Raw genomic sequence first — 18117 nt, 5'->3', positions numbered from 1 at the left:
TTCTTTCTTTCCTTCTTTCCTTCCTTCCTTCTTTCTTTCCTTCCTTCCTTCTTTCCTTCCTTTCATTTTCTTCCACAAAATGACTAATATGGAAATGTTTTACATGATTGCACATGTATAACCTATATTAGATTGCTTACCATCTCAGGGAGGGGGGAGGAGAGGAAGGAGTAGAATTTGGAACTTAAAAAAACTCCACAAATGTTAAAAATTGTTTTTACATGTAATTGGGGAAAAATAAAATATTATTTTAAAAAATCATATATGTCTTCCAAGACTGTATACTAAGTCCTCTTCTTTTCCCTCTCTATACTATTTTTTTGGTGATTTCATCAGCTCCCACGCATTCAGTTACAATTTCTATGTTGATGATTCTCAGATTTATTTGTCCAGCCCTAATTTTTCTTCTGACCTCCAGTCTCAAATCTCCAACTACCTGTCGAGCATCTCAAACTGTGTGTCTTGTAGACATCATAAACTTAACATGTCCAAAATTGAATTCATCTTTAACCCCAAATCATCCCCTCTTCTTAACTTCCCTATTGCTATCAAGGGTACCACCATTCTCCCAGTCACCCAGGCTCACATCCTAGGTGTCATCTTCTACTCCTCACCTTCTTTCACCCCTCATATACATACAGTTGTCAAGTCATTTTATCTACCTTTGTAACATTTGTCATAGAGATACTCTTCTTTTCTTTGACACTGCTACCAACCTGGTTCACTCCCTTACCACCTCATATATAGACTATTGAAATAGTTTTCTGGTGGTCTCCCTGCCTCAAGTTTCTCCCCACCTAGACCATTGTCCACTCAGCTGTCAAATTAATATTCCTAAAGCACAAGTCTGATCATGTCTCCTCCTTAATGCAATCAACCCGATGGATCAACTATAAAGTTCTCTGTCTGGCTTTTAAAGCCTTCATAAACTGGCCTCTTTCTACCTTTCCAGTCTTCTCACACTTGACTTCCCTTTATACAATCTGTGAACCAGTGACGCTTGACTCCTTGCTGTCCTTTGAAGACAACACTCCAGCTCTTGACTTGGGGTATTTTCATCGGCTATCCCTCATGCCTGGGACTCTCTCCATTCTCTCTACCTTTTGGCTTCACTGGCTTCCTTCAACTCTCAGTTAAAGTCCATCCTTCTGCCCCAGTCTCCCTCCTCCTTAAATCTTAGTGCTTTCTCTCAGAGACTACCCACAATTTATCCTGCCCATATATTGTCTGTATGTAGTTATTTACATGTTGTCTTCCTCATTAGACTGACTGCAGGCTCCTTGAGAGCAGGGACTATATTTTGCCTTTTTTTATATCCTCAATGCTTAGCACAGTACCTGACACAAAGTAGGTACTTTGCTTGCAGACTTTGCCTTTTCTGTGCAGCAATAGCACTTTATGGGTGCTCAGCAATTATTCTTACCTCCCAATTAAAAGGAGAAGGACAGTGCTTTCTTAGACCTTCTGGCATTGCGGAAGCATATTACAAACTTCTTTTTTAGGTCAACTGAAAATATTAAGCAATAACATTTTTTCTAGTCTAAAACTCTTACCAGACTTTTCCCTTTAGGAAGATATATGAAAAGTCAAGAGCAAAGGCTGAGGCCCTGGGGAATAGGGATTACGGGTTGTAACCAAGCTTAGAACAAAAAGTACTTCTTATATAGCTGAGATCATTGTCTTCTCTACCAAATAATACATGATATGACCCATCTAAGGGCAGTGCCCTCTTTTCTATTACAAAAGGATTAAGATGTTAATTACAAGGAGGACACTGTTCCAGTCTTTTGTGGGGGGGGAAATGGTCAAGGAAAGAATACGTCAGTTTTAGAAGGAGATTAAGTGACTGTCATTCTAGGATATTGACCAAAAATAAAACCAAAAAACCCAAAAAACCCCAAAACCAAAAACTATCTTAAGATATGACCTCTTCTTTGTTCTAGATTCCTATATTCAAATTTCGAATAGCAGGGACTGCTCCAAAGGCATGAGGGGACTCTGTTTAGCCATCTCTCTCTGTGAGCAAGAAATTCTTAGCTTTAGATTATTGTTGAATTAATAAGAATTGTTTCTAGCAGACATGCCCAAAACACAGAGCACAGTATTAATATATTTTTCTTCTACAGCATCTTTCAGGGGGGAGTGCATTTATAGTTTTATTATGTGTCCATATTTAGGCTTTCTTTAAACTTTGTTCCGCTTCATTTAAGACGAATAAGATTCTCAGCTGTCCTTGCGTGCTTGCTTAGGTATACTTGATACCCTCAATTACCACGTGCTTCCTTATTTTACTTGATAGTGGCCTTTCTGTAAATGAGTTGGGGATGACTTATCTTAAAATCAGAATTCTATGGATATTAGAGATTTCTTTATGGAGATGGTACTTTACTTTGGTTGATTGAAGTTAAAAATAGTTTAAACTTTTCAGGGAATGATAGATAACCTCAAATTCTTACAGTAATGGTCAGCCTAAATGAAGTACTAAATGGATCAGTGTGGACCAACCCTTTGATTTCATCAGGAGAGTTCTTTACTGTTACATATATTGAAGGAGAAACTAAAAAATATTTTGAAGGGACTCAGAAATTGGTTAGATTGCATATTTTCTTATTTTAATCTCAATATTAAATAGATTTTAATTTATTTAAAATGTTTATTGCTATTTTTTAAAGCATCACCTGCATTTCCCCAATGTAGTCTTTCCTCTCTTCCCTTACCAAACAATCATATCTTAAAATAAAGACTAAAAAAAGAAAAAAAATTAATAAAACTAACCAACACATTGATCGAATTCATCATTATATGAAGTATTCTCAAGTCATTTTAATTTATCAGTTGGACATTTGTCTAGTTTATGGTTTTGTGTGCCTGGTAAACTGGAAAGAGGTAGACAAACATGTTTTCTTTTATATTGTAAGCATTTTAGGACAGCCAATGAAAATACCCCAAGTCAAGAGCTGGAGTGGTGTCTTCAAAGGACAGCAAGGACTCAAGTGTCACTGGTTCACAGATTGTATGAAGGGAAGTCAAGTGTGAGAAGACTGGAAGTTTATCTGTCATTGGAGTTTATCTGTCATTCATTTTTGTATCTCTGTAAACACTGAGCACATAGAGCACTTGCTCAGTAAATACATTATAAGAGGGGTGATTAGAGGAGTCACTGGTCACTTTGAAGAGTTCCCTAGTCAATCTGAGGAATGATTGGGTGGGCCATTGACGGGAAGGCATTTCCTCATAGACTCTGAGCAGACTCACTGGTCATGGATTGATTGAATTTCAGAGAGATGGGTTGCCTGTTTATGACTGACTTGATTGAGAACCCACTTCCCCTTTCTGCCATTTATAAAAGTGAGCTGATTAGTCACTCTCACTTTCTTTAGTACATTTAGACTTTTCCCCTGCTTTCTTCTGAAATGCAGCAGTGAGTATGGGGAGGGTATTTTTCCCTTCCCCTCCTGCCCTGAAACAGTCGATGATTATTTGCAGTAGGGGAGCTTTTGGACAATCAATCAAGTCTTTATTAAGTGCTTTCTATGTGCTAGGCACTGGGGATAGTAATACAAAGAATGAACCAATCCATGTTGTAAAGGAGATGACATTCTCCTAATCCGTAACCTCTTGTGTAGAGGAGGGGATATTTTGAACTCCCTAAGTAATATGGCCCAGGAATCTAACCACCAGAGAAGGGAAATTTCCTGAGCAGCAGCAGGAGCTTTGGCAGTTGCATCATGGGTAATCACAAGTTTGTTGTTGAGTCATTTCATTTATGTCCCACTCTTCATGACCCAGTTTTGGGGTTTTCTTGGCAAAGATACTGGAGTGATTTGCCATTTCCTTTTCCGGCTCATTTTACATATAAGGAACTGAGATAAACAGGATTAAGTGACTTGCCCAGGGTCACAGAGTTGGTAAGTGTCTGAGGCCAGATATGAACTCAGGTCTGCCTGACTCCAGGCCCAACACTCTATGCACTGCACCACCTAACTATGAATTTGAGAGTTCTAGAGAGAAGGAAATTTCCTGATGCACTGTGCTTCTTAGAGAAATAATAAGAGTATCTACTTAGTTCTTGAGTGGGATATGACTTGGGGAACAAAGTCATGCTTTACTGGGACAGGGTCTGAGAGGGTGGAAATTACTTCTTCAGCAATCCTCAAGTTATGTTTACCTTCTAGGGATTCAAGGGAATAATTGTTTATGACTCTGCGGGAGAAAGGGATTTCACTGACAGAGGATTGTTCTGATAGGAACCCCAAGTTCAGTTCCTTCTGGGTGGAACTATTGGGCTGTCATTTAAAATCTTTTTGTTTCTGTCTTCACTCATAAGTTACTGTGAGTCTTTTGCATTGTGGAATTTGTGTGGTGTGGAATGAAGGCTGTTCTATACCTTGTATACATTAGTACCTCAAGGACCTGTACAGGAGTTGGGGACCCAGTTAACCATGTTTGAAGAACTCTAGACATAAATTGCACCATAAGTATATTTGGAAACATTCCCGAATGACTCCAGGTGGGGACAATGAGTCAAAGAGAGAAAATGACCTTTCTTAAGTTTAGACCCCTAGGATCAAATTCAGTCTGTGTGAGCCCAGAGTCTTTGGAAGACCCTGAACCATGGAATAGAATATGTTGAATGAGTGGCATTTTCCTAAAGCTGCACTAATTAGAATCTCAACAAGGTTATCTAGTAGGAGCTCAGTAAAGTGCTTAGTATTTATTGGTTGGTTGATTGAAAATCAATTCCAAATCAAGAAAAGCATACTCATTTCTGCATGCTTCTGTTTCTTCAAGAAGCTGTAATTCCTTCATTGTGTCCATTCCCTTCACTGACATACATCACAAAGTACTGGAGAGTTGTGGGTTGCTGACAAATTCATCACCCACTGGCTAGTCTGGTGAGGAGTCTCTGACAAGGGGATGGTCCTTCACTAAGTGCATCCTCAAAGTCTTATTAGCTTGATAGAAACTCCCAGAACTTGCAATGACATTGGACTAGTTTTGGAAAGGTTAGGATCACCTTGTATGCCAAAGTGAGACATCAGAGTAAGATCTTAGTGGAGGGATGTTGTCTCTGGATGAACCTGACTTCTTCCCTTGACATGCTGACTTTGAAAGGGCTTTGAGCAAATAACAAGAGCAAGTATGTGATTGTGAATTCTCAGATTTTGAGTCATACAAATCTTTGGCACGAGAACTGTGAGATTTACCTCACCTGTGGCCTTAAAAGTAGAATGTAAGCAACTTGAGGCCAGGGTTTTATCTTTTTTCTTTGTATCCTCGGTACCTAGGACAGTGCCTTTCAGGTTCTGTTGTTGTTTTTTTATAGGGCCTATAATTTCATTGGTACAGGGAGCTCACGCTGGAGAATCTCCCTCCACCATTGCAGACGGGCACCATCTCTGCATCTTGTAGTCTTAGAGAGTTGTCCTGGGACATTAAGAGACCAAATGCCTAGCCCAGGGTGATAGCTAACATGTGTCAGATACGGGACTTGAACCCAGTTTTGAGGCCCACTCTATCTACCGTGTTACATTGCCTTGCATGTAGCAGGCACTTAACAAATGATTGTTGATTGATTTAAATGTTTACAAGGAAGTTCTCTTCAAAAGGAGAAACTTCTAAAATGCCACTTTATACTCGGAATCATTTTCAGAGATTTTATTTAGGCCCCACACATTCTTGGGTCACCTTCTTGATTTCTCAGTTCTGTGGTTGGCCTATCCTGCTGAAATGAGTTTCTTTTTTTTGCCTTTTTAATGAGGCAGTTGGGGTTAAGTGACTTGCCCAAGGTCACACAGCTAGTAAGTGTTAAGTGTCTGAGGCTGGATTTGAACTCAGGTCTTCCTGACTCCAAGGCCAGAGCTCTGTTCACCGTGCCACCTAGCTGCCCTGAAATGAGTTTCTGTGACAGTTCTTTGTTTTGTGAGTATGGATGAAAAGACCTTGCATCTAAGCTTCCTGAGCATTATGAGCATATAAGGACTGGGCCTGTGATTTAATTGGTGTGAGAAACTTTAATGTGAGGAAACTCCATCTACCAAGGTAGTTGGTCCCTCTCTGCAACTTATGTTTTAACAGAGTTGCCTAGTGGTGTCAAACTCAAATTGAAATGGAGGTCATTAAACTGTACATAAGAATCCTTTTATTGTATTCTTATTAATTTTGTTAAATATTTCCCAATTATATTTTAATATGGTTTGGGCAGCACTAAGTCGGCTCATGGGCATTTTTTTACATCTCTGGCCTTGAGAGATTGAGTGACTTACCCAGGGTAACAAAGTCAGTACATTTGTCAGGGGCTAGATTTGGACCTGGCTCCCTATCTACTCCTCTAAGTTGCCTCTCAAGCAATATGAGAAGAGTTTTATTTTAATCTTTGCCTGATGTGATATTTTAATATGCCTGACATCTGGTTGGTACCCTAGGCTTTTATTACTGACATGTTTCTCTTTGCTTTAATCTTTTATTCCCTTTATTTGAGAAATTATAGTTTGCTGCACAATTTAGCTTCTTTTATAGAAGAAACAGCTGTGATGTCATAGCAGAGCACATTTCTTTGGGGCTATACATTTTCCTCCTGTGCATTTGGGAGTATTTCCCATGATACATTTGTTCGTTTCTATTTTGTAATCTGACTCCATCTTGAATATATGTGTGAACCAGAAATGTATTGGTTGATAAATGAATCTTTCAAAAAGTGTTGACATTTGCAATTTTCTTTGCTTTCTACTTACTGAAATCTAATAGGTGAGGGGCAAAATTCTAAATAGAAACTAGTGCATTTTTTCCTAGAGGAACGGTTAATTTAAATGATTTTTAAAAAGTAAGATACATAACAATCAACACAACTACGTAAATTTCTTGTAAGAGCAGCATTTAAATAGGAAAATTGCTCTTTAGTAAAAACACATAGCAATAGTATATCTAGTACTAGAAATGAAAACAAGTAGATTAATTAGAACAGAAACAAAGTATTTTGAATAAAGAAATTCTCAGTGGAACATTTAGGTTCTTATTAAATCATTATACAATTATATTTCATTTTCAAGTGAAACAGATTTTCAGTGATAAATGTTTGTGGACAGGAGCAAGATGCAGAGTTATTTAACAAATTAGAAGAAAATGATTCCAAACAAGAACTCTGGGGAGTCCTGTCTAGCTTTAGCTCTTCTCATAGTTTTTCTCCAGAAATATCTCAGACATAAAGGTGCTACTTACAAGGATGAGAAAATTTGCAGCTGGAGCAGAAATTAATTTGTATTTATACTCCAAACACCTACATGAATCCTTAATCGGATTTTTTATGATTTTAAGGGAATTTATAGAATCGTTTAGATTGGAAAAAAATCTCTAGTGGGTCATCAAGTTCACCCCTCCTTATAATGGTAGGATTGATTTTATTATGCCTAAAGCAGGTCTGATAAATGGGTGTCAAATCTGGCTCCTGTTTCATGAATTTAACAATGTAGAACCCCATCTTCTACAGACCTGATGTATAGGTGAGAGACTGATTGCTGCTGACTTTATACTCCAGAGACTTTTTCTGAGTTCCTGATGCATGGTCTGCCCTGAAACAGATGCCAGATATATAGCTTATTAAGGATTGTATTGAAGTCATCAGACTCATTTTTGCTTTTGGCTTTTGATGACTTGGTCCAGCTTCATTCTACAGGCAGGCTGAGATAAGATGGATTCCTCTATTGTGTCTTCCTCTGAAAGCCTTCTAGATGATCCAGGACCATCTGGCCTGGTAACTAGTAACCTATGAATCTATTAATGAGTTAATGCATGCATTTTTCTGTGTGCCTAGTTATGAGATAACGAGCTAAACCTCTATTATTTCTCTATTCCCCTATAATCTTTATTCTAGTAAATATTCATTTTTACAACATTTAATAAATGTTTTTTTGAATTGAACTGAATCACTAGGGAGTCTTCAGAGATATTGCCTCCTTCATTAAAAGGTTGAGTATGATAAATTCAATTAAAATATATTAAGCACCTACTTACTATGTATAGAACATTGTTCTAGTCACTAAGAAAGATACAAAGATGAATGAAATATGGTCCCGAATGTCAAAGAACTTGCAATCTAGTTGGGGAGGAAGAAATAATGAAACTATTTTATGGGTGTTCAAAGTATAACTATTATTTATTTTCACTTGTTACTGATGGGAATTATATATGACAGTATTATATGCAATTATATACAATATGCTAATATTTTGTGTCACACACTAAGTCAGTATATAAGCTGTGTGTGTTCTATAGAAAATAGATACAAAAGGAGTTAGAGCAAGGAATCATTAGTGTGGTCTGATGTTGATGAAGGCTTCATGGGGAATTAGGATTGGAGCTAGGATCTGAAAGAAAGGGCGTGCTATTGTGTAAATGTGAGGGTTTTTTTCAGGAAGGGAGGGAATTTAGCATGAATGAAGGAGTAGCTATGGGACTGAGCATGATGTGTATGTGGAATACATGCTTGACGGGGGGGGCACATGGTGGGGGGGTAATGGAAAATAAGATTGCCTAGGTAGGGAGGAATGAGATAATGGAGGGTGCTAAAGCCAAGCAGAAGAGTTAAGACTTGACACATTAGATAACAGGAAGCCGTGAAGGTTCTCGAGAAGTGGAATAACATGATGGTTTTGATATTTAGGGAAGATTAATCTGACAGTGTTGTGGAAAATAGATTAGAAGGGGAAAGAGACTGGCACAGGACTAGTTAGGAAACATCTGTGGTGGTCTAGGGCAGAAGTCTCAGGCTCTTGACCTGTGGGTGCATTTGGCCAGCAAAACTGCCCAGTGTAGCCCAAACCATATTAAAGTGTAATTGGGAAATGTTTAACAAAATAAATAAAAAATACAAATCTACATAGACAACATTAATTTGTAGTTTTCTAAGTCAATATCCATTTCTATTTGAGCTTACTACCACTGATATAAGGGATCAGGGTGGTAGAAATGGGGATATAAGCAGAAATGACAAATAAAAGTGACATTTTTTTTTTTTTGGCGAGGCGGTTGGGGTTAAATGACAAGTATCGGGTCTGAGATCAGATTTGAACTCAGGTCCTCCTGACTCCAGGGCCTGTGCTCTATTATACCTTGAGGTTGAGTGAACAAATAGACAGAGTCAGGATTGCCTAGGGTCACACAGGTAAGTAAGTGTCAAGTATCCGGTCTGAGACCACATTTGAACTCAGTCCTTCTGACTTCAGGTCCAGCGCTCTACCCACTGCCCCACCTAGCTGCCCCCAAACTGACAGTTTGAAGAAGGAACCAACAGAACGTGATATGAATGACAGGCTGTGAAGAATGCAAGAGAGAAAAGAACCAAAGATGACTGAAAATTGACTTCAAGATTTCAAGCCCAGGAAACTATGAGGAGAGTAGTACTGTGAAAAAGAAAGCAGGAGGCTGGAAAAGGATAGTTCATTAATGGGAGAAGAGTCCCAGCTTGGTTTAGATATGTTAAACTTAGGTGACAATAAAATATTAAAACAAATGTGGCTTAGAGGTAGTTAGAAAGATAGGCCTAGCTGGTGTGTTGGCGTACTCTTGTAATCCCTCTTGATGGATTGCTTAAGCTTTGGAGTTCTGAGCTACAGTAGGCTAATGCTAATAGGGCCAACAGGATGCCTAGTTGGGGTGAGCCAGCCTGGGTTGGAAATAGGTCAAAGTTGTCATCCTGTTCAGCAGTGGGATTGGAACCATGAGAGACCATTGCATTTCCAGCTTGGAGGGGATAGGAGAGTCCAGACTCAAAAAAGAAAAGAAATAGAAAAATGAAATAAATAGAAGATTAGAACTTAATAATAAAATGATTCTACCTGGCATTTGTATACATAGCACTTTAAACTCTGCAAAATATTTTATGCACATTATTTCATTTTACCTTCACAACTATCTGAATTAGGTACCACAGGCATTATTATTACTGTTTTACGATTGAGGAAACTGAGGCTTAGAAGTTAAGTGACTTGTCCATGTTCATGCTGCTAATAAGTATTAGAGGTAGGAGTTCCAGACTCTTAAGTTCATCTTGTTATTCATTATACCCTGTTGCCTCTTCTTGGGTGAGCTGCATTGAATACTTGGGAGGCAAGGTTGTGATGTGAATTTGTGAGTCTTTCATAAAAAATTTGAGTGCTTACTATTTATGAAACACTATGCGAGGCACTAGATACAAAGGTTAAAAAAAAAGTCAAGGGGCAGCTAGGTGGTGCAATGGATAGAGCACCTGCCCTGAAGTCAGGAGGACTGAGTTCAAATCTTGTCTGAGACCAGATATTTGACACTTACTTACCTGTATGACCCTGGGCAATCACTTAACCCCAATTGCCTTGCCCCCACCCCCAAAAAAGTCAGTCAATACCCACAAGGTGGTGAAGAGAGGAAGAGGCATTGAAGAGAATAATATACATAATTTCATTATCTCCTCTATTAGGAGTGATTTCCCAGACATTTGAGCTTATAACACTTTATATATTTACATGTCTTAATTTGTAGTTGTACATATTTATCTATATACAAGTCTTGTTTCTCCCCATTAGATCATAAGGTCTTTGAGGATGGGGATCATATCTTATTTATCTTTAAATCTTTCCTGGTATATAGTAGGTCCTTAATAAATACTGATAAATGAATTAAAGGTACACATCCCACATAAATAACTTTAATACAAAATAGAAATGATGACTACTTAAGTGTATAAAGAAGAACATTTTAGGAGTTTCAAAGAAGGAAAGATTTTCTTCTTGAGGTAGAAGGAAGGTTTCATGAAAGGGGGCAGCATTTGAGTTGGGTCTGGAAGGAGAGGTAGGATTATGGTAAGTAGGTTGGCGGCAAGAGAAGCTGTTTCATACCTCGAGGTTGAGTGAACAAATAGAGAGAGTCAGGAAAGCCCAAGATATTCTTTCTGATAGTCAGGTGTCCCATTTGGTTGCTGTCCACAGTCATCATAGCTATGGCAATGGATGATTTCTCTGTTGCAGTGAGAAAGGACCGTGCCGTGGAGAAGCCTCTCATTTAGGATATAGAGAAAGAAAACAAGCAAATGGAGGGTTATTTTTTTTTAAAAGAAGGAGAATCGGGATGGGTGCAGCATCATGGAAATCAAAGACTTAAGAGTTTCAAGATGGTAATTTTCAGCAGTTAGATGCCACAGAGATATCAAGGAGAATGAAAGTTAAGAAAGGACTTTTAGATTTGACTTGAAAGAGGTCACTGGCGATCTCTGAGAATGGGTAGAATTTAGATGGCTGGGGGATCAAGAAAGGGAATGGGTGGAGAGGAAGTGGAGGTGGTTACAGAAATACCACTTGTTACAGAAATGGCAGTGAGAGGAGAGAAGTAGTATGATAGGTAAAGGGGGCACCAGGATTAAAGGAAAGGTTTTTTTTTTAATAGGAGTCACCTGAGTGTGCTTAAAAGCCAAGGGAAAGGGGTCAGTGAAGAGGGATGATAGTAAATATCTCACATGTATTATAGCCCTTTAAGATGTACAAAGTGCTTTCCTTATAACAACCCTGTGAGGAAGGTATTGAAATGTTATTAGTTTCATTTTACACTGGGGAAACTGAGGCAGAGAGAAGTTAAGTAACTTGTCCACAGTTACTCTGCTAAATGAGAACTTGGAATGAAACACAGGTTTTCTTACTCTTAAATCCAACACCTTCCATTATATGATATTGCCTTCATTTTGATTCAGTTTAATTAAATTCAGTTCTACAAGCATTTATTAAACATTGATTTAGTTGCAGGGCACTGTGCTAGGTGTCAGGATTACAGAGACTACATGAAAAATAGCTGCTGACCTCAAGAAGCTTCCATTTTACCAGGGGAGGATACAATATTTACACAGATAAGTCAGTAACAAAGTTATTCGAGGAGGGAAAGAGGCTAACAATTACCAGGATTAGGAAAGACCTCTTCCTGTAGGAGATGTTACCTAAGATGACACACAGATTCCTTATGTGTTAAATGAGGGGGTTTTACTAAATAGCCTCTGAAGACCTTTCCAGCTCTAGAGCTCAGATATACACGTCAGCCTTGAGTGAAGCTAAAGATCACAAAAGATGGAAGTGAAGAGGGAATGTACTCCAGGCATGAAGGAATGGCCTGTGCAGAGGCTGGAAGCCGAAGGTAGAATGCCAGGTTCAAGACCAGTATGGCTGCTGGTTTGTCAAGAAACTAGAGTTCATGAAAGGGAGCAATGCTAAATAAGCCTGGAAACACAGGCTGGAGCCAGATTGTAAAGGATTTTATAACTGCTAAACCAAAGACTTTGTACTGGAGATACTAGAAAGTCACACAAGCCTCTTGAGCAGGGCAATGGCACGATCCAGCCTTTGCTTTAGGAAGATTATTTTGGCAGCTGTGTGGAAGGAAGAGATTGGAAACAGGAAAACCAATTAGGAGACAAAAAATGGGGAGATCCAATTCAATTCAATCAACATTTATTAAGTGCCTGCTAGGTGCCAGGCACTGGGCTAAGTGCTGGGGATACAAAAAGAGACAAAAGACAGTCCCCACCTTTAAGGAGCCTCTGATCTAGAGTGGTGGCCACGTGAATGGGGAGAGGGAACTGGGCAAGAGAAGCTGTGAAGGCTGAACTGACAAGGTTTGGCAAATGATTGGCAAGAGGGTGAAGGAGAGGAAAGAGAAGATGGTGTCTCTGATGATGGCGCCAGCACCCCTGAGTGACTGGAAGAATAATGGTTCTCTCAACAGAAATAGGGAACTTTGGAGGAGGGATGAGTTTGGAGGGAGGGTAAATACGTCTGCGATAGTGGAGAAAGATGAAGACAGGGCAGCAACACCTCTCTAATTCATTTCTGCCCTCTAGGGCCCGCATCCTCCTCATGAAATTTCCTGGACTAGGAGGATACATGGTTTCTATAGTCCTGCTTATGTCACTAACAAGCAGTGTGACTTTGGGCTAGTCACGTCAAAGCTGGGCTAATCCCCTTTAAAAGTAGGACGCCGGAGCAGGCTCAGCTGCAGTTCCCGAGCACAGCTCTCCTTTGCATCACGCTGCCACTGCCGGGCACAGGGACCCCTGCAGCCTGGTGTGGGGGTCCAGCCTACGGCCTGGGTCAGCGGCTGCCCCTCTAGCCATGGCGGCGAAAGTGGACCTCAAGACCTGCATCGACTGGAAGGAGGCGAAAGCTTTTCTGAAAAGTCTGAGCGACAAGGAGAGGGAGAAGCATTATTTCTGCCGAGACTTCGTCAGCCTGAAGAAACTACCTTCCTGGAAGGATGCGGAGCCAAAAGGGGCTCCAGGAAAGGCGGGGAAATCCCAGTACAAGGCGGACGAGGCCCTGAATGAGAAGATCTCGGTCTTCCGAGGGGACATCACAAAGCTACAGGTGGATGCCATTGTGAACGCGGCCAACAATTCCCTGATGGGGGGAGGCGGCGTGGACGGCTGTATCCACCGCGCTGCCGGGCACCTGCTCAAGGAGGAGTGCCGAACGCTCCACTGCTGTGAGACGGGCAAAGCCAAGATCAGCGGGGGCTACCGCCTGCCAGCCAGGTACGTCATCCACACCGTGGGGCCCATTGCGCGGGGAGACCCTAGCCCCAGCCAGGTCCAGGAACTTCGCAACTGCTACCTGAACAGCCTGCAGTTGGTGCTCGACAACAACCTTAGATCAGTGGCCTTCCCTTGCATCTCCACCGGAGTTTTTGGTTACCCCAGTGAGGCCGCGGCTGAGGTCGTCCTGGGCGCCCTTCGAGGATGGCTGGAAGATCACAAGGACAAAGTGGATCGGTTGGTGATCTGTGTGTTCCTGGAAAAAGATGAGAACGTATACCACAAGCTGCTGCCTCATTTCTTCCCTGTGGCTTGATGCCGTTCCTCCCTGCTCCCCAAGACCGATGATCCTCCGGGGCGTTTGAACACAGCTCTGAGGAGACAGTACTGTTCATCCTATTCAAGTTACCCTTACCCTCACCTTCTGAGACCATCAATCAGTTGATTTTTTTTTCCATCTGACCCTCCTACAGGAACGAGGATCTCACAATACTATTCAATAAAGGGTTCTGCTCATTAAAATAAATAAATAAGTAAAAATAAAAATAAGTAAATAAAATAAAAATAAGTAAATTAAAAAAATACTCCTGAGAACTAGAACTTATACATTAGATGACCTCTTTTGGTCATCTAGTCCAACACCTTCATTTTACTGATGAGGAAATGGAAGCCTAGAAAGAATAAGTGACCTCACTGAAGTCACACAGGTAGTAAGTTGCTGAGTTAGGATTTGAGCAGAGTTCTAAAAGATTTGCCAAACAAACACAAGTTCTCTGATTACAAATCCAGTTCTCTCTCTCTACCATGTGAAATACAGGGAATAAATAATTATGTAGGTGTCTTGTGGAGAGAAAAAAAGGTTTAAAATAGCAATTGTTGGGAGTGCAATAGAAAGTCAATCAAGAAAGAAGAAAAGGATTGCCCTGAAGCAATGAGGGTACAGATGAGGTTAGATAACATGACTCCTTGGCTTGGTTGTATGACTTCCTCTAGTGGCCTTCAACAGCACTTGAGTGGGAGTGAAGAAGTAACTTAGTTACTTAGAGTTGGGTTTAGCAAGGCATGTATGACAGGAGGATGAGGGGGCAAGGAATTGAAGCATAGAGGATAAACTGGGTAAACCATAGTGTTAAGCCTACAAAGGGAAAAAGACTAGAATAAGATAACAGGGAGGGATAAAATCATCGTGATGATGAACAGGTTTAGGAAGAGGGAGAAATAGAAGGATAGTTTATAGTCAGAGAGAGGCATTTCAGACTTCCAGGTCATGGAGGAAGAACCCTTATGAGTGATGCTGAAATTATGCCTGATGATTAATTATTCCTATGTGTGTATATACATGCATATATACGTATACATGTTATATATGTATATATACACACAAAAACTTATACACATATACATACAATGGGTAGCAGATTGGTATAGTGAATAGAGAGCTGGCTTGGAAGTCATGAAGTCCTGAGTTCAAATCCTGCCTCTGATATACATAGAGGTGCATATGCTAAGGAACTATTGGTTTTCATCCACAGAGGGAATTCCTATTGAAGGAACTCCCTCAATTATAGCAAGCAGATGTAAAAGCCAAGTTGAAACTAGTTAGTATGAATTTGTGATGGTTAGAATCTGGGCTCTATGTTGTTCTCCCACAGTTGATGGCTCTTCTAGAAGCAGGAGACAGCAGACAGTGACTATGTCAAGGGTGGAGATATATATGGTGAACTCATTGAAAAGTCAGAAATGAGGGAGTTTAAAGTGCTAGAACAGAGCAGGATTGAAATATTGACCCTGGGGACAAGGGAAAGAAAAGAGCTCTCTTTGTCAGTGATCTTAAGGTATATACTTAGCAGTGGAATCTTTGAGTCAAAAAGTATGTGTTCTTTAGTCCCTTAATTGCAAATTGTTTTCCAGGATGGTTGTATTAACTCATAGCTCCACTAACAATGCATTAGTGTTCCTTGTCTTTTCTAAGGCCCTCCAACATTGATTATTCTCATCTTTTATCATCTTTGCCACTTTTTTCAGTGTGAAGTGAAACATCAGGGTTATTTGGATGTGTATTCTCTTATTATTAGTGACTTGGAGCATTTTTTAGATGGGTATGGTTATAATAGATTGTAATTTTTCTTTTGAGAACTATTTATTTATGTTCTTTGACCACATATCTATTATATTTCTCTTAGTTTTCTCTATTCCTTTTTATTGGTAAAGCTTCTAGTGCTTCCCCATTGTATATGATGGTTGCATTTGGTTTTAGCTAACTATTTTAATCATATTACAAATATTCCTCTATTCCTATACTATGTAGGTTTTTTTTTTTTAGCATAAATGAGTATTGTAGTTTGTCAAAGACTTTTGCTACATCTAGAGATAATCATATGGTTTGGATATTTTTGTTTTTAATATTTTAAAATTCTGCTGTTTTCCAAATGTTCAACAACCATCTTAATATCCCTGGTACAAATACAACTTGGTCATAATGAATGATTTTTGGGACAGCTTACTATGGTTTTTTTTTTTTTTTGGTCAGGATTTCATTTAAAATTTTAAAATCTATATTCATTAGTGATATTAGCTTATAGCTCTTTGTTCTTTACTTTATCTCTCCTTGATTTACATATTAGGACTCTATCTCTGTGATATAAGGAGTTTGGGAGAAGCCTTTCTTTCTAAATTTTTGAAAATAATTTGTATAGTATTGGTATTAATTGTTCCTTGGAAGTTTGGTTGAATTTTTTCATAAATCTGTGTGGGTCAGGATATTTTTTCTTTTAGTACTTCCTTCACATATGTGTGTATATATATATTTCTGTGATTAGATTATAATCTCTCTTTGCCATTCTTTTAGTTTGATATTTTATAATTTTGAAAGTGATATACTCTCTTCTATGTTCTTAGCTTTCTTGGAATATAACTGTACATTGTAGAGTCTTGTAATTAATTTTATTTCTTGTGTTTTTGTTGTGATTTTAACCTTTTTCATTTTGTTATTTTGTTGATTTCATTTTTTCTGCCTTTTCTTTTTAATTAGGTTGGGAAAAGGGTTATCAATTTTGTTAGTCTTTCCAAAGAACTAGCTTTTAATTTTGTTCATAATTTCTATAGTTTTTTTTAATCTATTTCTCTTTTAATTTCTGAAATTTCTTCTTTTGTGTTTATTCTGGGTTTGTTAGATTTCTATTTTTAAAAATGCATATCCATTGTGTTAAATCTCTTTTTGAGAAAAATTTATTAATGTTAGTTTTTGTGGACAAAATGTTTCCTCTGAAGACTGCTTAACTTCATCCCGGAAATTTTGGTATGTTGTTTCATTATCAGTTTTGACATAATTAATTGTTTCTATGATTTGTTGTGTGACTCAATCATTGTTTAGGATACAATTGTTCAATCTTCATTAAGATTTGGGTCTTTTGTTCATGCTCCTTGAATTAATTGCCATTTTTATTTTGTTATGGTCTGTAAAGGATATGTTTAATGTTTTTGCATCTTCATTTATTTTCAATTTTTCTTTTCTTTAATACATAGTTTTGTAAAATTGCCATATGGAGTTGAGAATATGCATATTCTTTAGTTGTTACATTCCAAAGGTGTCATAAATCTTTTAACTCTAAATTCTTCAATAATATTTTAATTCTGTATTTTCACTTTTGTTTATCTTTCTGTTAGATTTCTTTTTTAAAATTTTTTTTAAAAATTTATTTATTTTTAGTTTTCAACATTTACTTCCACAAGATTTTGAGTTCCAAATTTTCACCCCATCTTGCCCTTCCCCTCACCCGAAGATGGCATGGATTCTGAATATCCCTTCCCCTAGTCTGCCCTCCCTTCTCTCTCTCCCCACCTTCTCTTATCCCCTTCCCCTTCTATTTTCTTGTAGGGCAGGATAGATTTCTGTACCCCATTTCCTGCATTTCCCAGTTGCATGTGAAAATATTTTTTTTAAACATGTGTTTTTAAAACTTTGGGTTCCAAATTTTCTGCTTTCCTTCCTCCCCACCCATCCTCACTGAAAAAGCAAGCAACTCAATATAGGTTATACATGTGCAGTTATGCTAAAACACTTCCGTAGTAGTCATGTTGTGAAAAACTAACTCTATTTCCCTTTATCCTATCCCGCCCCCCATTTATTCTATTCTTTCTTTTGACCCTGTCCCTCCTCAGAAGTATTTGCTTCTGATTACCCCCTCTCCCAATCTGTCCTCCTCTCTATCATTCCCTTGCTCTCTTGTCCCCTTCTCCCCCTATTTTCCTGTAGGGTAAGACAGATTTCCATACCCAATTGAGTGTGTATGTTATTCCCTCCTTAAGCCAAATCCTATGAGAATAAGATTCACTCATTCCCTCTTACCTTCCCCTTTTCCCCTCCACTGTAAGAACCTTTTCTTTTCTGTTTTTTTTGTGAGATAATTTACCCCATTCTACCTCTCCCTTTCTCTCTCTCCCAGCATAATCCTCTCTCATCCTTTAATTTTATTCTCCAGATATGACCCCTTCATCTTCAACTCACCCTGTGCCATCTATCTATCTATCTATCTATCTATCTATCTATCTATCTATCTATCTATCTATCTATCTAT

The 18117-nt window shown here is 38.8% G+C and overlaps 1 protein-coding gene and 1 pseudogene across 1 annotated transcript in view; both read left to right on the top strand.

Moving 5' to 3' along the window:
* CFAP58 (cilia and flagella associated protein 58) overlaps positions 1-18117 on the top strand; it is a 118026-nt gene that overhangs the window by 71091 nt on the left and 28818 nt on the right. The gene's annotated exons all lie outside the window — the stretch shown is intronic.
* LOC114035751 lies at positions 13116-13856 on the top strand (annotated as a pseudogene).

The sequence above is a fragment of the Vombatus ursinus genome, unplaced genomic scaffold (genome assembly GCF_900497805.2).
Source record: "Vombatus ursinus unplaced genomic scaffold, bare-nosed wombat genome assembly UNPS02009205.1, whole genome shotgun sequence".
NCBI lineage: Eukaryota > Metazoa > Chordata > Mammalia > Diprotodontia > Vombatidae > Vombatus > Vombatus ursinus.
Note: the sequence above shows the minus strand (reverse complement) of the source record. Positions and strands in the feature narration are given on the sequence as shown.